Source organism: Moschus berezovskii, chromosome 14, assembly GCF_049115385.1.
Source record: "Moschus berezovskii isolate FMDL1 chromosome 14, NW_MosBer_1.0, whole genome shotgun sequence".
Classification (NCBI taxonomy): domain Eukaryota; kingdom Metazoa; phylum Chordata; class Mammalia; order Artiodactyla; family Moschidae; genus Moschus; species Moschus berezovskii.
The window spans coordinates 26,663,424-26,686,736 of record NC_142473.1 but is presented as its reverse complement, the minus strand read 5'-3'; the positions used below and the strand labels follow the sequence as shown (position 1 = coordinate 26,686,736).

At 47.9% G+C, this 23,313-nt stretch overlaps 1 long non-coding RNA gene across 2 annotated transcripts; it reads right to left on the bottom strand.

The window, feature by feature from the left end:
- Positions 1–282: 282 nt before the first annotated feature.
- LOC148775552 (uncharacterized) lies at positions 283–15,475 on the bottom strand. 2 transcript variants are annotated; one of them, XR_016039035.1, is made up of 3 exons: positions 15,256–15,475; positions 2,086–2,316; positions 283–480 (listed from the first exon to the last, which is right to left on the bottom strand). It is a non-coding gene; the product is annotated as an uncharacterized LOC148775552 (long non-coding RNA). The 2 variants fall into 2 exon arrangements; XR_016039034.1 differs by having other exon boundaries at positions 15,273–15,475.
- Between the last annotated feature and the right edge of the window lie 7,838 nt (positions 15,476–23,313).

Below are 23,313 nucleotides of genomic sequence, written 5' to 3'. Positions count from 1 at the left end.
AGACTGGGTATGGCTTCATCCAACTTAGGTCCTAAGTAAATCTCCCCACCGTTTATTACATTCTCTTCCAACCGCACCTCCACTATTACCATCATCTGCACTTGATGTCCAAGCTATAAATGGAGGATCCAGGGCTTGACTCCCAGCACTTACCCCAAGGCTGCAACCACTCCACCATGAAAATATTACTCCCACTGCCTAATGATACGATAACACATGGAAAGTACTTACCCTAACTGTATTTGTTTGTTAGGGTTGCCATCAAAAGATACATCACAGAGGGTGGCTTACACAACAGAAATTTACTTTTTCACAGGTCTGGAAGCTGGAAATCTAAGATCAAGGTATCCAAACGGTTGGTTTCTTCTGAGAGCTGTGAGCAAAGGATCTGTGTAGGCCCTCTGCTGGGCTTGTTGGTAGCCGTCTTCTCCCTGGGTCTCCATATCATCTTCCCCCTGTGTGTGTCCAAATCTCTTCTTCCTATAAGGACACCAGTCATGTTGTATTAGGGCCCATTCTAAAGAGTTCATTTTCCCTTAATTACCTATGTAAAGACTTTACCTCCAGGTGTGGTCACAGTCTGAAATACTGAGGGGTTAGGACTTAGTCATGTGAATGTGGGGAGGGGGAACATACAATTCAGCCCACAACACAAGCTAAATGGTTGTAGCTATTACTGTGATTCCACTCCCACATTCTCAACTTCAGACTAATCTTTCCATCATCTTTATGTCTCCTACTCCCGTAACAATCAAACTCTTGCAGTCAGTGTTAACCAAGACACCTTGAACTTACCCGCCACCAAGCATTTCTTGTACTATAATCTACCTGGTGGCTCAGATGGTAAAGAATCTGCCCGCAGTGCAGGAGACCAGGACTAGATCCCTGGGTTGGGAAGATCCCTTGGAGAAGGGAATGCCTACCCACTGCAGTATTCTTGCCTGAAAAATCCAGTGGACAGAGGAGCCTAGCAGGCTATGGTCCATGGGTTTACAAAGGGTTGGATGTGACCAAGCGACTAACACTTTTTTTCAACAATCTGCCTTTGACAACACAGCCACCAAATCCTCCTTACTGGAGGCTCAGCTCAAGTCCCACTAACCTGTGGCCATTCTTGCACTCCAGCCACTGGAAAGTAAGAAAGTTAATGCATGTGGAGCACTTATGATATATTTTTACCAGCACCCTATCATTCTATTCTTTCATCTTCCTATACCGCCCCCGCAACAGGTTAGGAAATAGAAGCTCAAAGTGGTTAAGTCCTGTGTCCAAGGCCACTCAGCAGATGAAGGTAGGAATGTGACTCTAACTCCATCTGTCCAATTCCTTGGTCCCCCAGTCCTGAATTCCTGTAGCGATTCTGGCCAGAAGCATTCATCTGGTTGTTAAGCCTACAGTGCCCGGATGCTAGATCTTCATTATCACCTGAGCTCTTTCTTTGAGCTTTTATTATGTCTTTGTTATCAATTTTCTATTCACATGTCTTTCTCTCCAACTATCCTTTCAGCATCTTAAGAAACAAGATGTACAGAGCCTTTCATGAGTGCTGGCGAGGTTCATTGGAGGTGACTGATATTGTTTTAGGGCCAGCTTGGTGGCAATATGCTCCCTGAATAACCAAAAGACACACTCGCTCTTCTAGGAAACTAGACACTCCCCAGAGAGTTGGGCTCCAGCCAGCAGGACAGACGGACCTTTTTCTCTTCCTCCAAATACAGTGGTTTCATGATCTAATTAATTCCAGAGATGGATGTTGAGCGATCCCCCTCTGGCCCCAGCCTCTCGCAGACCTCACGTGTGGGGAGGGCACGCCCCAGAGCTCGGCTATTAGCAAGAGGGCTGGGCATGCGCACTGACACCCACCTGCCCTGTCTGCTTTCCCCCATCCTTTCCCGTCTCCAGTCTCCTCTCTCTCCTCTTTCAAGGACCTCAAGGTTGCCTGAAGCTAACCTCTATTATTTGGTGGTTAATGCATGGCCATTACTCTAAGCACTTTATAGCTGTAACCACTACATTGAACGAGCAGGACTCAGGAAACAGTGCCATAAAGGTATTTTTACTTTGAGACCCACAGTTCATTTTTACCTCCTCAGTGGAAGTGGTCCTTCTTGGATGAAATCTTAAATAATCAACATGGTTCTTCTGGTCACTCGTAGGTAACAAAGACTTCTATAGTCACTTTCAAATGCAAGCAGTCCCAGTTCAGCAATTAACAACGGTCAGACCCCACTCAATAATCAAATCCTGACTTGGAGTTAGAATGTTCTTCTCTGCCCAGATGGGCTGTGCAGCATGTGGACTCTGCAGGGAGTATGACTGTTGGGGAGCAAAAAATAGGGTGTGAGAAAGGGTGGTCGGGGCCTTTGGTGGCCGTGAAGGTGACTGCTTCTTTCTCCTTCAGGGGAACCTGCTGTGGGGAGCAGAGTTGACTGACAGCCCAGCCCACCCTGGGGACCCACCACCGCACTTGCACCAAGGCCGTACTTCCTAGGGCTGCTCCCAACTGAAGGCCAAGCACAACCAGAACCAGGCCATTCCTGCCTGTGAGGGGACCCTTCTGATGGCAGCCTCTGCTAGGGGACTGCTGTTGTTCCATCGCTAAATCATGTCCAACTCTTTACGACTCCATGAACTGCAGCACGCCTGGCTTCCCTGGCCCTCACTGTCTCCCAGAGTTTATTCTAACTCATGTCCATTAAGGCAGTGCTGGGGACTGGCTGGGGACGAGTGGAAGGCTAGCAAGACACTCATAGACTCGCTCAGCATTGCACGTGGGCTGGGATTCTTCTTACCCAAATCCCCCTCCTTTTCTCTTCAACAGCATGGCCCAAAGTGTCTCCCTCTGCATAATCTGGCTTTCTTCCCCTTTATTCTTCATGGGTATTTTGATTCTCAGAGATCTGAACTGAGGCTTCCTTGCTGCATGGCAGTTTCTATTCCTTCCTAGCGAACAGGGCAAGTGGCAACCCAGAGGCATTTGTGGTCAGCTTCTCCTGCCTCTCCCACAGCCCCCATCTTCCTCGACTGAGTCATTGCCCCCCAGCCCCAGCCTCAGCTCCTGCAGAAGCAGGAGAGGGAGTAACTAAGGAGGCAGGAAGGTAATCGCTTGACTGGCTCTCACTTAAGATGGCCTTTCACTCTCTGGACCTGGCAGGGCTTCAAAGCTGAGTTTTTCTCATGTGGCGCTTTCATGGGTTCCACGTTGTGGGCAATGCCTCTTCTGCTGGCCTTCCCTATCCTGCCCTTCAGCTTCAGTGTTTCCCTCCAGAGAAGCAGAACCAGTAAGATGTATATGGATGGACAGACAGATGACGGATAACAGACAGATGGGCAGCTAGACGGTAGAGATGATAGATATGCAGGTATACAGATGCAGAGACAATGACAGACAGATGTGGTACAAGGAATGGTTCACAAGGCTGTGGGGACTGAGAGGTTCTAAGATCTGCATTTGGCTAGCTGGGGAGGCCCAAGAGAGCCAGTGTTGTGGCTTCAATCTGTCTTAGGCCCTGAGAACAAGGACAGGCCTGTGGTATAAGTTCCAGTCCAGAAGCCAGTGAGCTCAGGACCCACAAAGACATGATGTTTCAAGTTTGAAGTCAGATTTTGTTGCAGCTCAAAGCAGCCAAATGGGATTCCCCCTTAGCCTTTTTGTTCTCTAATTAATTGAATGAGGCCCACCCATATGAGGGAAAGCAATCTGCTTTAACCACCTATGATTCAAATGCTATTCTCAAAGCATTTGAATACTATGAGAATAGCATTCAAATGCTAAGAGAAACACAGAAACAGCATCATGGACACACTCAAATAATGTTTGACCAAATGTCTGGGCATCCCATGACATAGTTGGGTTGACACATAAAATTAACCATCACATCCATCCCTGACTGGGGAAACTTTCCTTTGCAGGGTCCTTCCAGGCCTGTACTAACACAAGTCCCACATCTGGGCCAGGAGGCATGTCCGGCTGAAGGAGAGTGTGGCTGCCTCCAGATGCCACTCCCCATCTGCAGCCACAGGTGTGAGCCCTGATCATTCCCCATGCAGCCCCAAAGGGGAGTCTTTTCTGGCTCTCTGAAGTGGTCCTCACCTTGCCACCACTCCCTGTGGGATGGGGAACGTTGCATGTGGTCCCCCGCTCACCAACAACTCTCTCAGAAAGGGTTCTCAATCTCTCTCACCACTTTTATACCATGAATTGAAGAAAACAGGGAAAACCTCTAGACTTTTCAGTTCAGTTCAGTTCAGTTCAGTTCATTTCAGTCGCTCAGTCGTGTCCGACTCTCCGCGACCCCATGAATCACAGCACGCCAGGCCTCCCTGTCCATCACCAACTCCCGGAGTTCACTCAAACTCATGTCCACAGAATCAGTGATGCCATCCAGCCATCTCATTCTCCGTCGTCCCCTTCTCCTCCCGCCCCCAACCTTTCCCAGCATCAGAGTCTTTTCCAGTGAGTCAACTCGTCGCATGAGGTGGCCAAAGTATTGCAGTTTCAGCTTTAGCATCAGTCCCTCCAATGAACATCCAGGATTGATCTCCTCTAGAATGGACTGGTTGGATCTCCTTGCAGTATAAGGGACTCTCAAGAGTCTTCTCCAACACCACAGTTCAAAAGCATCGATTCTTCGGCGGTCAGCTTTCTTCACAGTCCAACTCTCCCATCCATACATGACCACGGGAAAAACCATTGCCTTGACTAGACGGACCTTGGTTGGCAAAGTAATGTCTCTGCTTTTTAATATACTATCAAGGTTGGTCATAACTTTCCTTCCAAGGAGCAAGCGTCTTTTAATTTCATGGCTGCAATCAGCATCTGCAGTGATTTTGGAGCCCAAAAAAACAAAGTCTGACACTGTTTCCACTGTTTTCCATCTATTTCCCATGAAGTGATGGGACCAGATGCCATGATCTTTGTTTTCTGAATGTTGAGCTTCAAGCCAACCTTTTCACTCTCCTCTTTCACTTTCATCAAGAGGCTTTTGAGTTCCTCTTCACTTTCTGCCATAAGGGTAGTGTCATCTGCAGGTATGACCTAAATCAAAACCCTTACGATTATACAGTAGAAGTGAAAAACAAATTCAAATGATTAGATCTGGTAGAAAGAGTGCCTGAAGAACTATGAACAGAGGTTTGCAACACTGTACAGGAGGATGTGATCAAAACCATCCCCAAGAAAAAGAAATTCAAAAAGGCAAAATAGTTGTCTGAGGAGGCCTTACAAAGAGGTGAGAAAAGAAGAGAAACTAAAGGCAAAGGAGAAAAGGAAAGATACAGCCATTTGAATGCAGAGTTCCAAAGAATAACAAGAAGAGATAAGAAAGCCTTCCTAACTGAACAATGCAAAGAAATAGAGGGAAATAATAGAATGGGAAAGACTAGAGATCTCGTCAAGAAAATTAGAGACACCAAGGGAACATTTCATGCAAATATGAGCACAATAAATGACAGAAATGGTATGGACCTAACAGAAGCAGAAGATGTTAAGAAGAGGTGGCAAGAATACACAGAAGAACTTACAAAAAAGATCTTAATGACCCAGATAACCACGATGTTGTGATCACTCATCTAGAGCCAGACATCCTTGACTGCAAGGTCAAGTGGGCCTTAGGAAGCATCACTACAAACAAATCTAGTGGAGGTGATGGAATTCCAGCTGAGCTATTTCAAATCCTGAAAGATGATGCTGTGAAAGTGCTGCACTCAATATGCCAGCAAATTTGGAAAACTCACCAGTGGCCACAGAACTGCAAAAGGTCAGTTTTCATTCCAATCCCAAAAAGAGGCAATGTCAAAGAATGTTCAAACTACCGCACAATTGCTTTCACTTCACATGCTAGCAAAGAAAAGCTCAAAATTCTCCAAGCTAAGCTTCAACAGTACATGAACCAAGAACTTCCAGATGTTCAACCTTGATTTAGGAAAGGCAGAGGAAACAGAGATCAAATTACCAACATCTGCTGAATCAAAGAAAAAGCAAGAGAATTCCAGAAAAACATCTACTTCTGCTTTATTGATTATGCCAAAGCCTTTGACTCTGTGGATCACAACAAACTGTGGAAAATTCTGAAAGAGATGGGAATACCAAACCACCTTAACTGCCTCCTGAGAAATCTACATGCAGGTCAAGAAGCAATAGCTGGAACCAGACATGAAACAACAGACTGGTTCCAAATTGGGAAAGGAGTATGTTGAGGCTGTATTGTCCCCCTGCTTATTGAACTTATATACAGAGTACATCATGCAAAAAGCCAGGTTGGATGAAGCATAACCTAGAACCAAGATTTCAGGGAGAAATATCAATAACCTCAACTATGCAAATGACACCCCCATTATGGCAGAAAGTGAAGAGGAATTAAAGAGCCTCTTGCTGAAGGTGAAAGAGGAGAGTGAAAAAGCCTGCTTGAAACTCAACATTGAAAAAACTTAGATCATGGCATCCGGTCGCATCACTTCATGGCAAATAGATGGGGAAACAATGGAAACAGTGACAGATTTTATTTTGGGGGGCTCCAAAATCACTGCAGATGGTGACTGCAGCCATGAAATTAAAAGATGCTTGCTCCTTGGAAGAAAAACTATGACAAACCCAGACAACATATTAAGAAGCAGAGACCTTACTTTGTCAACAAAGGTCCTTATAGTCAAAGCTATGATTTTTCCATTGGTCATGGATGGATGTGAGAATTGGACCACAAAGAAGGCTGAGCACTGAAGAGTTGATGCTTTTGAACTGTGGTGCTGGAGAAGACTCTTGAGAGTCCCTTCAACTGCAAGGAGATCAAGAGAGTCAATCCTAAAGGAAATCAATCCTGAATATTCATTGGAAGGACTGGTGCTGAAGCTGAAGCTCCAATACTTTAGCCACCAGATGCAAAGAGTCAGTTCATTAGAAAAGACCCTGATGTTGGGAAAGATCAAAGGCAGGAGGAAATGGGGTGACTGAGGCTGAGATGGTTGGACGGCATCATAGTCTCATGTCCCTGAGTTTGAACAAGCTCTGGGAGATGATGAAGGACGGGGAAACCTGGCATGCGGCAGCCGATCGGGTCACAGCCAGACAGGACTGAGTGACTGAACAGCAACACACAGATATGATGTGGTGGGGCTGAGATTAGACCCCAAATACCTGGTCTTTACCCTGCATTGTACGAGCAACAGTGCTGCAGGGAGAAAGGGGGATGGTGCTGTGCAGAATTACTCTCTCTCAGGAGAATGTTTGACTGAGTGAAGACAGTGGCTTCCCAGGTGGCTCAGTGGTAAAGCATCTGCCTGACACACAGGAGACATGGGTTCAATCCCTGGGTCAGGAAGATTCCCCTGAAGAAGGAAATGGCAATCCACTCCAGTATTCTTGCCTGCAAAATCCCACAGACAGTGGAGCCTGGCAGGAGACAAGACAACCCTTGGGGTTGAAAAGAGCCAGGCACAACTGAGCACCTGAGTGAAGACAGAGCTCAGCGTCCTTCCTGTATTCAGGCAGTATCCGCTAGGTATTGTGCGTCCCGCCCACAATAGGCCTCAGTTTGACAGGTTCTTCACTTGGGTTTTTGGTTGTTTTTTTTCCCTCCAACTTTCTGCTTTATTTCTCCTCTCCCCTTGGAGCCTCAGTGCCTTAATTTTTGATATGGGGATAATATCAGCCCTGCCTCACATAGCGATCCTGAGAATTAACCATCACCCATCCAGTTATCTTGCCCATGGCTTTGCTGGCCGGAAGCTCGATGATGCAAACACCGGCGGCCAGCTCCTCAGAGAGGCAAAACCCAGCCCCTCGGGGGTCAAATCAGTGGCTGAGCCTGTTGCACGGGTGGAAGGTGCTTAATCCTGAGAGCTGCCTTCATTCTCAGCCCAACTCAGGTGGTGTGTGAGAAAACCCATTATGAGCTTGGTTAACTCCTTTGGGGGACATATGCTAACTGAGTCATCACCAGCAGCATTTACAGTTTGTAACAGATTATTTTTTTTGAAAACAGGTCTTACATTTCAGATAGCCACAAACACCCATTTCCTCACTGCACTGCTTCCTGCTCCAGAGGTGTGACCGGTGACTCTGGGAGTCAAGTGGGAGTCTGAGCTGTGGCTGGATGTCTTCTCCTGGGGCATTAACCAGGGCGCAGAGCAGCAAAGCCCCAGGCGGTATAACTAGATAGGTGACAACTAACCGTGCCAGGACCCGCTGAGGAAGAAGTTGAGTGCCACAGGCATCTCCTGTGGAGACTGCAACCTCCACAGTGTGACTCCCACAAGCCTGCTGGGGCCTCAGTCTCACAACCAGCCAGTTTCTGCCCTCCAGGCCTCTGCAAAGGGTCCAGCATCTTGTCTCCATCTGCACCCCCGCTGCCCCCAGCCTTGGTCAGAGCTGCCCCATGGCTCACCTGGTCCATGGCCAGACGCTCCCACCAGAGGCCCCACCTCCACCCTCCTCCCTGCCCACTCCCCCTCCCATGGCTCCTCCTTGACACCCAGGTCCCAGTGACCCTCAGATCTAATCAGGTCACTGCCCCTCTCCTCAGAAATCTCCCAGGTCCCCACTGCCCGCCAGTGGGGCAGAATGGTGGCCTCAGGCCAGTTACAGTATCCAGACAGGTTTTGTTTGATCTCCATAGTTTTTCATATTTTTTTGAACTAATGCTTTAAAATCAGGAGTTACACATAAAAATTCAGACTTCTGACTTGTCTCAAACACCAGGACATCTGGTAAGCCCAAAATTATGATTAATTTTATGTGCGAAGGGATGCCCAGACAGCTGATTAAATATTATTTCTAAGTGTGTCTGTGAGGGTGTTTCCAGAAGAGATGAGCATTTTGGTGGGAGAAGTAAGTGAAGATCTTTCTCCCTAGTGTGTGTGGGCGTCATCCAATCCACTGAGGGCCTGCATGGAATAAGAAAGAAGAGGAAGGGGGAATTCGTTCTCCTGCTTGAGCTGAGACATCCGTCTCCTTGCCCTCAGACCATCCCCTTTCCTGGTTCCATGGGGACCTTCACCGTCACTCCCTCCTCCACTGCCTCCTTGGCTCTCAGCATTTCAGGCTCAGTGACCTAAACCAGCAGCTCCTCTGGTTTTCCAGTTTATAGGCTGCAAATCATGGGACTTCCTGGTCCCCAAAACCACACGAGCCAATTCCTACAATAAATCTTCTCTTATGTGTATATCTTTACAGATCTTATTGTTTCTGTCTCTCTGGAGAGCCACGGTTGATGACCTGGGTCTTTACTTGCATGGCGGCCGTTGGCTGGAGCTGGGTGGTCACAGCCACCTTTTGAATACTCATTCACTCACGCCCTGACTCTTTGACTTTCTTTCCTTAGTCCCCTAAGCTCTCCTTACAGCTTCACTCTCACTACTGATGCAATGATCTTCCACATCAGGACGCTTTTGAAAGTAAAAAGCAGCACTAAAAATAATCACTGAGTGTTCATTGACCCATAGCAGGCATCATGGGACGCTTTCTGGCAAACTTGGGTATATGGCTGCCAGAGTATTGATCCCAGCTTGGGCATCACACACCCCAGTCTCCAGGCAACACACGTCAGGCATGTTTCCTTAGTGTGGCACGTTGGCACTCCTATCCCTGTTTTCTCAGCTCATGGGACTATCCTCTCTCGTTGTCTCAGCCTAAGATTCAGTCACCCTCTCAAAGCCCAGGCCAGGGACGTCCCTGGTGGTCCAGTGGTTAAGACATCACCTTCCAGCACAGGGGGTGTGGGTTCAATCCCTGGTCAGGGAACTAAGATCCCACATGCCTCATGGCCAAAGAAACAAAACAGAAGCACTACTGTAACAAAGCCAGTAAATACTTTTTAAAAAATAGTCCACATCAAAAACATCTTACAAAAAAAAAGCCCAGGTCAAATCTAACTACGTCCTCACATTTCCTGGCTGGAACTCCTCGCCCCAATTCTGAATTTCTAGAGGGCCTTGTCAATCTGCTATTACACTTCTCTGTGTCTCGAGTTAAAAACGTCATTCATTCAGTCAACAAACATTTATGGAGTGCTGGGTATACAGGCGTGAACAAAACAGCCAACGCGCATCCCTTCACTGAGTTAATTCTTGACCACACAGCAGCAGCAGTCTCGCTTGTGAGCTTATAAACTTCTCAAAGGTAAGATTTACAGACGGAAGTTTCAGCACTCTGAACACAACAGATGATCAAGAATATTTGTAGATTAAGTTGTAAAAACCTTTCTGTGCCTTACTCGACCCCTCTGCTTACGTGGGATAGTACTCACCCTTCTTCCCTTATAACTCTTGATGACTAATGAAATCCTAAATGACAATATTTGTAAAGTTAAAAACATATTGGCCATATCGGGTTCTAAAAATAGGAACTACTGAGCAACGCCAGCTATGATCAGTACATCCTTACCTCACTTCCTTTTAAACCCTTAACACTGGAGAGAAGTGTTACCATTCCTTTCAACAGAGGAGAAAACAGGCTCAGAGAAGTTAGGTGATTGGCTGGAGGGAGGGTCAGGCTCAACCCAGATGTGTCTGGCTCCAGACTGTGCCTTCCACCACACCCCGATGAAAAGGAACTGGATTCTAGGGTGACACAGTTCCTCCTCTTTGGAGCAAGACTAGGAGTGTATTGAGAGAAATCTAACTTTAGCAACCCTGCTAAGTAAAGAGAGTGCCTTAGCAGGGACAGCAAAAGATCAGATGGTGAGACAGCATCACCAACTCAATGGACAAGAATCTGAGCAGACTTCAGGAGATAGTCAATGAAGGACAGAGAGCGTGGCGTACTGTAGTCTATGGGGCAGCAAAGAGTCAGACACAACTAAGCAACTGAACGACAGTGGAAAAGACAAAGCAGAGACAGGCGCAGAGGGGCTGAGATGTGGAACCACGTGGTCAGCCCCACCCACTCTGCCAGTGTCCCCAGGGGAGGAGGGTAACACCAGCTGAGACCCCCTCATACACACACACACACACACACACACAAGCCTCCAGACTCCCTTCAGCACAGGGGAGGAGGCAGGGCAGGGGTGGGGCGCAGCTCAGGGCTCCTGACTCCTGCCATGAAGCTGCGTCTCTCTCACCTGGGGGTGCTTCTCAGACCTGAGCTGGGGGCCTGGCTCTCTTGCAGGGTCTCTGCTCACTCCCATGAAGGAGCACCGATTGGGTGACAAAGGGCCGTGATTCCAGAAGCCCCGATCTGTGAGGCTGTGCTTCCCATGTCAATAAACAGCCAACTCACTCTCAACATCTGCTGGCTTCTGTAATTACTCAAGGAAAATGTCATGTTTGCCACTGTGTCGTTAGAGCAGCGCACAGGCTAAGAAGCAAACAACACACCAGTATCAATATTTTTAGTGGCGTCATTCCAACTCTTTGGCGCACGTGCTTCCGGGTGATCACACGGGAAAACATCAAAGAGAGGGGTCCTCCGTTAGGAAACGCAGCCAGCAGGAGCTGCGGCTGAAGACAGACAGCTCCAGTCTGCTGTGAAATCTGGTCTGATCCTTGCATTTGAAGCTATCTTTACTCTCTCTTGCTTAAGACTTTCTCACTCTCTGATTTGATGGCAACATGAAAAGCTGGATATTGAAGAAGTTTTCATGGAAACCCTTAGCAAAGATATCAGAGGGCCTGAAAAAAGAAAGCCTCAGACTGACTTTGGATAAGTCACTGAACCTCCCCAGGTTTCAGCTGCCTCATCTGTAAAATGGGGGTAAGACAGTGACTGTCCAAAGTGAAGATGACTTTTTTGTACTTCCTTCAAGCTCTGAAAACCATGACAAATTGGAGGCCTTGATTTCATACCAAAGTAAAATGCACACACATGCCAATGTGCCCGCTGGTTCTTGCTGACTCCAGAGGATGTGATCAGGCCTGCCCCTGACATTTGCAGGGCGCAAGGCAAGTGGTCACGGAAAGATTACAAATGGAGGCCCATATAGTGTATGTATAGTATTTAAAAGTTGGAATTCAAGGTAATAAACTTAATTTAGATAAAATGTGTTTTGATCTCCTACCTTGACAAATATACCTTTAAAACCACCTAGAAGGCCAGGTTGGACTTAGAATTCTTGAACTCTTCAAAGCTCCACACCACGCATTACAGCGCGTGCATGTGTGCATGTGTGTTCAGTCACTTCAGTCACATCTGACTCCTTGCAACCATATGGACTGCAGCCCGCCAAGCTCCACTGTCCATGGGATTCTCCAGGCAGGAATACTGGAGTGGGTTGCCATGCCCTCCTCCAGGGGATCTTCCAGACCCAGGGATGGAACCCACGTCTCCTGCATTGGCAGGTGGATTCTTTACCACTAGCACCACCTGGGGAGCCCTACCTGTGACAGTGGAAGGGACTAACCCAGCTGCCCCTTTCTTCCCACTTCTGGCTCCATCTCGTAATTCAAAGGGGGCCTTGCACTCATGCTGACAGCAGCCCAGCCTGCATGTCCACACACACACACACACCAATGAGTCCAAGGGTGTGCATACCAGCAGCATAGTCCACTCTCTAGAGGATGACAGACCCGAGAAAGAAGCCTGGTAATGGGTTTGGTGCTGCTTGAGCAGGAAACCCCAGGATCCTGCATACCATGGAATGGTCTGGAAGAGTGAGCACACTCAGGGCTACAGATTCCTCACCCATGGAGTAGTGAATATCCACAGGAGGCCAGAGTGGGGCCAGGACAAGACTCCTTCTGACGGGGTCTGAGGGCAGTCCTATCACGGGTGCAATGATGCACCACCGACAGTGCGCCAGTTTCCTTAACATATAAAGAGCCATTCCAAATCAAAGAGAAAAGAATTAACCCCTCAGTTAAACGACAGACAGTTCATTTAAAAGACGGTGAGCGACTGTGTGCTAAGTCACTTCCATTGTGTCAGACTCTTTACGATCCTATGGACCGTAGCCCGCCAGGCTCCTCTGTCCATGGGCGTCTCCAGGCAAGAACACTGGAGTGGGTTGCTGTGCCCTCCTCCAGGGGATCTTCCCGACCCAGGGATCAAATCCATGTCTCTTTACATCTCCTGCATTGGCAGGCAGGTTCTTTACCACTAGCACCACCTGGGAAGCCCTAAAAGACGGAATAGCTCCTAAAGATGAAAAGATGATCAATCTCAAAGATCAAGAGTTTAATGGCTCAGTTTTGTTGGCTGGTAGAAATGAAAGTGGTAAAAGCTCTGTGAAGCATGATTTGGCAACAGCTGTAAAAGTCACAGATGCTTATACTCTGTGTCCCAGCTATTACACAACTCATTATTTAACTCAAGAAGTACTTTAACAAGAAATGGTATTTACTGCATCCATTTTTGGTAATAGCAAAATATTGGAAGTAAAAGTGGAGCAATGCAGAGTAGGTTAACTCAGCAATGTCCTGGCACAGAACAGAATGGTACAGGGCAGAGCTGCAGGACAAACTCCAGGACACATTGCTAAGTTAAGAAAGAAAGCTTCCTGGGCCAGTGGTTGTGTGCTGCTTATTCCTGTGAAAAGAAAGCACATATACCTTTATTGCAAAGATCTTCTGGAAAGATGCATGAGGGACTAAACAGTGGCTGCATCCAGGTGGGGAATCTGCATGCCCAGGGATAACTGTTGGGGGAAGAGTTACTCTTTGGTGCATTTCTTTCTGTGTCTTTTGAATTTGCACCATGTGTATGATTTACTTGTTACAAAATATTCAGATGATACAAAAGAAAAGCTTAGTCCAGCATTTCATATGTACCTTTCTTCAAGAACATATACTTTTCTATCTTATGTCATCTTTATTTATGCATGAGTTTTGCAGATCTTAATATTTTACAGTTTGAGAACCCAGAATCCATGTCAAATAATAACAAGTATTCTTGAGCATTTATTATCTGCAAAGTCCCATTCTCAATGACGTATGCATCATCTCACTTACCTCTCTTCACTTATTAATGACCTTGGATGATATGAGTACTCTTATTGTCATCTTGCACCTGAAGAACATAAGGGTCCAGCAAGAGCTTAAAAGCTTTCCTAAGGCTACTGGTACAAGCTGGGTTTAGAAAAGGCAAAGGAACCAGAGATCCATTGCCAACATTTGTTGGATCATGGAGAAAGCAAGGGAATTCCAGAAAAAATCTACTTCTGCTACATTGACTATGCTAAGGCTTTTGACTGTGTGGATCACAACAAACTGGAAAATTCTTAAACAGGTGAGAGTACCAAACCACCTAATCTGTCTCCTGAAGAACCTGTTATGTGGGTCAAGAAGCAACAGTTGGAACCAGATACGAAACAATGGACTGGTTCAAAATTGGGAAAGGAATATAAGAAAGCTGTACATTGTCACCTTGTTTAAGGTGCATTTAACTGATATGCAGTGTACATCAGGCAAATGCCAGGCTGGATGAGTCACAAACTGGAATCAAGATTGCCAGGAGAAATATCAACAACTTCAGAAATGCAGATGATACCACTGTAATGTCAGAAAGTGAAGAGGAACTAAATTAGAGGCTCTTGATGAAGGTGAAAGAGGAGAGTGAAAAGGCTGACTTGAAATTCAGCATTAAAAAAACTAAGATGATGGCATCTGGTCCCATCACTTCATGGCAAATAGATAGGGAAAAAATGGAAACAGTGACAGATTTTCTTTTCTTGGACTCCAAAATCACTATAGCCCTGAAATTAAAAGACGCTTGCTACTTGGAAGAAAAACTATGACAAAACCAGACAACGTATTATAAAGCAGAGACATCACTTTACTGACAAAAGTCTGTATAGTCGAAACTATGTTTTAGCCAATAGTCATGTACAGATGTGAGAGTTGGACCATAAAGAAGGCTGAGTGCCAAAGAACTGATGTGGTGCTGGAGAAGACTCTTGAGAGTCCGTTGGACTGCAAGGAGATCAAACCAGTCAATCCTAAAGGAAATCAGTCCTGAATATTCATTGGAAGGACTGATGCTGAAGCTGAAGCTCCAATACGTAAACCATCCAAGGCAAACAGCCAACTCATCAGTAAAGACACTAATGCTAGGAATGATTGAAGCAAAAGGAGAAGGGGGTGGCAGAGGATGAGATGTTTAGATAGCATCACCAACTCAATGGACATGAACTGGAGCAAACTCCAGGAGATACTGGAGGACAGAGGAGCCTGGCATGCTGCAGTCCATAGTCACAAAGAGTCAGACACAACGTAGCAACTGAACAACAGCAAATGCTGCCTGCCTCCATGCTGGGGATGCTATATGATCTTAAGACTGTTCTGCTCCAGTCCTGACTTGAAGAGAGCCTTAACTACTACACACAGTACCTCGTTCTTCCTGTCACCTGGGATTGTGGAAGAGCTCTGTAAATTCTTGTTGAATGGATGAAGGGATGAGCTGCTGAAGGAATGAACGATGTTCCGGCCACATTCACAGTATCCTGCACACTGTATTTTTAGGTCACGTGTATCCTGTTCTTCGCTCTGGGGAGGGGCAGAGAGGAGCAGGTCTCCTTATATATAGTCATGAGTTTCCTTTGCCCACTGCTGCCTGGAGGGAAACATGGAGAAGGAGGTGACCAACAAAGGAAGATGAAGAGGTGGGTAGTTTCACGCCAGAGGATCATTTTTTAGCAAATGTACTGGGGCTTAGACAAGAGCCAAGGGGCCTATTCTGTCAGTTCTGCATGAAGCATGGCTCACTTCTCCAAGTGCAGAAATGTCACAGTGCTGGGTACATGGTCCCTGGCCACCGGCAGCCAAGAGGTCCCCTTCCAACAGCAGCCCAACCTGCATGCATGTCACCCCACCACCTGCGGGCAGAGCAGTGGTGAATCCCACGGGGGGGTGCACTGTTCTAGCAACTGAAACAAACGTTGCTAGGATACCCCCTCCCCCCAAAATAGTTGACATCTTGGTATTCTGTCTGTTTTGGTTCTTAAAACAAAGCCCTCTTTGAGCTTTCATAAGGTAATTTGAACCTGGCCCATGATCCTTACCCACTGTTCTGGCTCTTCATCTTGCATGATTTATATGGGGTTAAATAATAAATTGCACGGATGCTGTAGAATTTATAGTGCTCCAAGTAGGTCATTAAATAAATCACTGTATAATTTATATAAATGAACCTAAATCATGCAGTAGGAGGATTTCATGAGAAAATCAATCCTCTGAGTGGATAAACAGAAAGGGTTGGCAGGAGCAGGCCTGTAGTTGAAAAGTCCCCGTGTCCGTGGTGGAACACGTGTGACCCTCGCGGCCAGAGGGCAGCGCACCCCACCTTCCATGCGGCCTGCGGCCCTGGAAAAGCCCCTTCTCTGGAGGATAGAAAGATCCACCTCCCCCTCCTCATTCCTAGGCCCTTCCAGGGGAGAGTCAGCCCAGCCCAAAGCCAGCCGGGGCCCTCCCGTCTCCAAATAAGAGCCCAGATAAAAAGAAAGGCTGGGTTCCTTCTAGGCAAAGGAACCCACAGGTGTGCCTACCAAGCCCCCACCAGCCCGAGCTTGAACACAAGCCAAAAGCCCAGCCCTGGCGTCAGGCTAGCAGGAGCGTTCACCTTGCCGCAGGCAGATATTCTGCTGGCTGCTGCTGCCTGCAAGCTGATGCTTCCTCCAGCCTCGATTCTGGATCCATCCCTGCCTCCATCAGACGCCCCTCCTCCAGGGCACATAAAGGGTGGACTGACCCAGGAGGCAAGTCCAAATGGGGCAGCTTAACTCCTACAGGCCCCTCCAAACCCCTGTCCTCCCCAACCCCAGGACAGGAGTGTGAAGGTGCAGGAGCGCCCCCAGACCTCTTCCCGCCTCTTCCCAGCTCAGAGAGCAACATTGTTGCCAGCAGCCTGCAGCAGCGTTAGGGCGGGTCCCGGAGGCTTGCTCTATTGATGGCAGAGATGTTTCAGGAGAAAGGAATTTCAAGCCAGAGGAGGCGGTCCTTTATTTTTAAAACCACTGCTTGAGAAAGCTCAGTGAGACAGGTTAAGCAAGATGGGAGATGAACAAAACGCTCTGACACGCTCTCCAGGAGTCATGACAGGGAGGACATGACAGGCCTCCCCAGAACCCTCTGGGGAACCCGGCCACATGGGAAGCTGAGAGAGTCACGAGGTGATGGGCCCAGGGTAACCAGTGCCATCCAGTCATCCTAAGGGTGTGCCTTCAAAGACTCTGAACCCCCAACACCGGAGCATCGCGATCTCTTGGCTTGCACACCCCAAGGTGCAGCGGATGCAGGAATCAAGCCTGGCATTCTGCTGCTGAGAGGGGTGGCAGTCGGAGGAGGAGCCACGAAGACCACGTGCTTGCCCGGCGCAGAGCTTGGTGGCAGGGTCCAGGCCCTTCCTGTCCTTTGCTCCTATGAGCCGCCGTTCCCCAGATACCCACAGGTGACACTGTCCACTGTCCACTGTCCATCAGCCTTCACTGAGATGCTTTGACTCCAACGCCTGGGAAACAGGAACAAGCCACTGACAGCAGGGACATCCTTTGAGTCCCCCAGACACTGTTCAACCTCCCAGTCTTAATGATCTGAGGCCAGGAGCTATAGGGGGCGAAAAAAATCTCTCACCTCGACAGCCCACCTCGCACCAAATTTCCACACTGAACTATCAAGGCCACCAAGGGTGCGTGACGGAGGGCACCGGCTGGCTCTGTGTTCCCAGGAGCTCCTCAGGGTCCCAAGCAAAAAGGGAGAGGGCGGGAGGGTGGCCAAGTCCCTCTGGGCTGCCATGACAAAAGTACCACAGACTGGGTGGCTCAAACAAGAGAGCTTTCTGACCGTTCTCACAGTCCTGGAGGCCGGGAGTCCAAGATCAAAGCACCCATAGATCCAGCGTCTGGTGAGAGGGTGAAAGCCCTCCTCCCGGTTCACAGACGGCGTCTTCTCACTGTGTCCTCACAGGGAAAAGGAAAGGAGGGAGGCGGAGAGAGAGGCTTCTCCTGAATCCACTGAGTCCACTGGTCCCTGAAGCTACTACCCTGCTTTTTCCTTCTTGCCTTCATTGTCCAACTCATTTACTCAAAAATGGGCTTCATTTTCTGCCCCAGCTGCCTCTCGTTTCTAAACTCCTTACCACTGGGCATCCACGCCCACTGCTCCCTGAGAAGGGGCTGGTACCCTCCTCCTGGCCGCTACAGTTTCACAGACATTTGGGCATCACCCCAGTGCCTGCCCAGCTGAAACCCTTCCTCCCAGCCGCACCTTCTCCTGTGGCTCTTCTCTCTCTTCTGTCTGTATCTCCCAGGCATCTTTGCCTTCCTTCCTCTTTTTTCCCCTCAACATCAATGTCTTCGCTGGCTCCAAACATCTCCCCTTTGAAAATGCCTCTCAGATCTCCATTTCTAACTCTGCCGCCTGGCTTTCAACAAACAACCTTCCGCGGGGATCGTCAGGTCGCTCACCCTGGATACCCCACCACCTAAAGCTGAGCTCTTTCTCTCTGCAGATGGGTCTTCTTTCCTGCTGTCATTATCGCCACGAGGAAAGCCACCATCCTCCAGCTTCTGCGTCCCTGGAATTGTCTTGATGCTCCACAACCAGCTCTTCATCAGCATCCTCCAGTTGTTCCTATGATGCTTTCCTCATACCCACTTCACTTCCCTGGCCCTCACCCCAAACCAGGCCCTCCTCGTCCCATCCATGGGCAAGAGAAACACACTTTCCGAGCTGGGAGGCATCAGTTAACCAGCCCTTCATGTAACAGATGAGAAAACAGAAGCTTAGAGAGGAGGGACGTGTGCCCAAGACCTCAAGCTGTGTAGAGTCAGGTCTGGAATTTGGGTCTCCTGGCCTTTCCACTGCCCTGCAGACAAGCCACACAGCAGCCCAGCCCCTCACACTGCCCTTCCAGCCACTTGCAACCCTCTGGAATGTTTGCCCATCTTGGCCCCAGGGTGGACCAGCAGTCACACTTTGGTTTCTGTTGCTTGCCATCAAAGAGTCTGAAGTAATTCTCCACTCACCTCAACCAAACACACACACACACACACACACAAACCTATACCAGATGGATCTTACTTTATCTCAGGTCTCTGTACAGGTTTGCCTCTGCCACAGGTGTACATGAATGGTCTGTTCGCCTCTCAGGAGATTGGCAGCTCCCCACCCTGCCCACCAGTCTTCTCCACAGTGATCTCACAGACAGCGTGTCACTCCCGCAAGGATGACCTGCTCCAGACACATCAATGGGCTTATCATTTTATAATATTTATTTATTTATGTAGCTGTGTCGGGTTGCAATTGTGGGATCTCTCGTTGTAACACACAGGCTTCTCTCTAGCTGTGGCCTGGGGGCTCCAGAGCACAGTCAGAGGTTGTGGCATGCAGGCTTAGTTGCCCCGTGGCATATGGGATCTTAGTTCCCCTACCCAGGATCGAACCCCTGTCCCCTGCGTTAAAAGGTGGATTCTTAACCACTGGACCACCAGGGAAATCCTGGGGTTTATCAGCTCTTGTCCAGATCCTGCTTCCACACTTTTGCAAATACCATTTTCCCTTCTGCAGTACCCCCGCCTCCTCCTCTCCAGGATTCTGTGTCCCTGGGTGGCTCCAAACTCTGCCCAAGTTAATTTTCCCTGGAAAATCTTCCCTGGTGAGCTTCATCCATATCTAAACTGCACCTCCAGCCCCATCCCCAACTCAGCTCACCACCTCCTCCCCTGCAGAGACCTAGCTCGTAAAAATGCACTCAGTGATGGGAATTCTCTGTTATATATTTTCTGCTGTGTGCTCTAACTTCCTGATGGTCTGTAAGCTCTTCTACAAGGGAGAGAGGGCACGTGTTCTATTCCCCATCTCCTCCCTCCAACATCTGGAGTGGTACTTTTCACGTCACAGGCACTGTGTAAATGTAAGCACTGCCTGACTGAAATAGGAGAGCCATAAGCGAGCATCCAGACCTGCTCCCCGCGGGCCTCTAACTGCCTCCCCAAAGTGGCAAGCATCAGAGCTCTGGGCCCTCACTCACTTCCAATCCCAAATTAAGATGTGCTGCTGCGTGAATGACTCCAGCACCTCTAGCAAGGTCTGAGCTTAAGGCTGCAGGGCAGGATCCCGGAAAGTGAGACCTGTTGGGGGACTCAAGTGTGAATGCACATGACCAAATCCCCAACTCAGGACAGGAGCCGCCTCCCCCCTGACCCCCAGGGCACACGTGGGACTGGGGACTGGCTCCGAAACCTTTCCCCAAGCCTTTGTCTTTCCAAGCCTGCTGCTAGCATCAGTAATGGGTTCATTCAGGGCTTCTCCCCATTTCATACCCTATATCCCACCCATCACTCTTGACTATTCTTTGCAGATAGAGCCACAAGAAAAACCTAAGTGGCTTTTTAGTATAATCCATTCCAAAGTATCTTCCTTAACTGAGTTCTTACTATATGCCAGGCATTGTATACCTCTTAATATAATCCTCCATTTAATCCTCCATTTGGTTTGTTGCTGTTGTTCAGTTATTCAATCAAGTCTGATTCTTTGTGACTCCATGAACTGCACCACGCCAGGCTTCCCTGTCCTTCACTATCTCCCAGAGTTGGCTCAACTCATGTCCATTGAGTCAATGATGCCATCCCACTATCTCATCCTCTGTTGGCTCCATCTCCTCCTGCCCTCAATCTTTCCCAGCATCAGGGTCATTTCCAGTGAGTCAGCTCTTTGCATCAGGTGTCGAAAGAATTGGAGCTTCAGCATCAGTCCTTCCAATGAATAGTCAAAGTTGACTTTCTTTAGGATTGACTGATTTGACCTCCTTGATATCTGTTTGGTCAGTCATGTCTGACTCTTTGCTACCCTGTAGACTGTAGTCTACCAGGCTTCTCCGTCCATGGGATTTTCCAGGCAAGAGTACTGGAGTGGGTTGCCATTTCCTTCTCCAGATCTGCTTGGTAAATTACCATTATTCCTATCTTACAGAAGGAAAAACTGAGGCTTGAAGAGATTAAGTATTTTGCATAATCTGTAAGTGTCGGGACTGGGATTTCAATCCACCTGTGCTTTGTGCTGAACTTGGGTATTTCCCCTTTCTGTTGCCATCTCCTGAGATAAGACAGCCAGACCCCCTGTTAAAGGAGGGACTTAGCCAAACTGTAAATTGGACCCTTCCTGGTCAATAGCGAGTCAGGAAGGTCAGCAGGGAGAAGCATGTCACACTGAGGGAGAATGCAGTCTTAGTGACCATTATGAGACCCTGTGTCCCACCCAAAGAGAACATTAATGGAGAACCGTGGGTTAGATAACAAGGCTTCAGAAATTAGCTTTAAAAGTAACCATCAGTTTCCTGCAGGAAAATGGGGAGGATCCAGCAAATCTCTTCTCCTTCCCCACTACTACTTATCAATATATTTATCATCATTATCATTATTAGTTAACATTCATCAAGTGCTTCTTTTATGCCACCTTTGTTGTTGTTCAGTTACGAAGTCGTGTCTGATTCTTTGCGACCCCATGAACTGCAGCACTCCAGGCTTCCCTGTCTTTACCTCCCAGAGTTTGCATGAACTCATGTCCATTGAGTTGATGGTGCTATTTAACCATCTCATCCTCTGCCACCCCCTTCTCCTCCTGCCTTCAATCTTTCCCAGCATCAGGGTCTTTTCCAATAAGTCAGCTCTTCGCATCAGGTGGTCAGAGTATTGGAGCTTCAGCTGAATGCCACCTACTTGATTGTATTATCTTATTTAACCATCACAGCACAAAGAAATGGGTGTAATTTTTCCCTCATCCACAGGGGAAGCACAGAGAGCTATAGCACTTTATCCGATCTGCACAGCAAGTCAGCAGAAGAGCCAGAAGGAAACCCAGGACTATTTCTAGAACCTGAGTCCAGAGTCAGACCACAGCAGGGGCTTTGCTAGCCATCACCCTGGGAGGTACTGGGTTCGGCTCTGAGATCCCAATAAAGGCTCAGAATGTTGAGACGTGGGTACCCCACAGAGGAGCAGGGTGGCCGTCCCTAAGGCTGCTAGGAGAATGAAGCCTGTGCAAATAGAAGGAGAGCTGGGGGAAGCCCAGAGGGAGCAGAGCTGGAGGGAAAAAGCAGCCCCCCAGGCACTCACCCCCACCTGAAGCATCTGAAGAACAGGCCAAGGAGACACGGGGAATCTTATCTGCAGTATCCTAGTTTCACGATGCTTAAAAGCTGCTTATTCCACCTTCCAATGGGAAGACTCCCCTTGAACAATTGCTGCCGTGTGTGAACAGAACCTTCTCAAAACTAGGCTATCTCAGGACCAAAACGAAGCCTGTTTTGGATTCCATCCTGATACTATATAAAATACTTCAGCGCCACTGTCTTTTGTTTTGGGGGTTACATGGTGGGGAATCTGAAAACATACAAAGAGGAAGATGTAAGCTTTACATCTCTTTTTTATTCTTTAAGGATGCTATTTTGGTTTTAAAAAAGAGAGGGGCAGCTTTGCAGCAGCATTGATTGTAATGCTGGGGGCGGCAGAGTTTCATGGCTGCGCTAATGCAGTCCTTTTGCATTAGAAGGCAAGCCTGTTAGGCAGAGTAAGTGCTGATGACTGCATAGAAATTACGGAACACAATTTCAGTCTAGCAAATTGAGATTGCAATTGATCTCCATTTTCATATTCTGTTGGATATTGGTGTAATATAATTATCATGAAAAACTCCACACATACATATGGATCCTTTATGTGTCAAATAGTGGTGCTAGTGTCTTAAAAACAAGCCAAGGTTTGTGGTATGAGGTTAAGTCACTGAGGCCGCGCAGAGAGGCAGCATGGTGAAAAGCAACACGTACAGATCTGGGATCTAGGAAACCAAGGTTCAGGGGTCAACTCAGCCATTTCCTGGGGTCAACCTTGGGGATTCCTGTCTCTGCTTCTTACTCTGCACTTTTTTGTGTTCCAGGAAATGGGTCAATGTACAGAACCTCCTTCCCCACACAACCCAGAACATGGAGCTGTTGTGTCCTGATCATCCATGACAACTCCAGACGCAGACCTTCCAAATTCTTGTTCTCCGCCTCATCAATGGTTAGCCACACAGTTTAGTGCCTGATAATTCAATCAGAACATCAGAGTAAAATGCTTTTAACCAGACAGTGAAGCTGCTCCCCTTCCCCTAGGTACTTGTGCTTGGTAAATAAACCATTGTCCGACCTACTGTTCTGATTGGTTTTTTGCTCTTTTGGTTTTGTCTACTGTTACTGCTCTCTGCAAAAGAAAAACCCCATTTGCCCAGACTTTGAGGCCCTGGCAAAGGCTACAGTGGGAGCGTCTCCCTTTTACAATAGACTCTTTCCCTCTCAGCCCCTAGAATAATCCTTTCAAATAAAGTCTCCTTACTAAGCCCAGATCTGTTTTTTATCTGATAGTTATAAGCAACGGTGACCAGTGCTGATCATGGGAAGAGTCTGAGCTCTGAGAC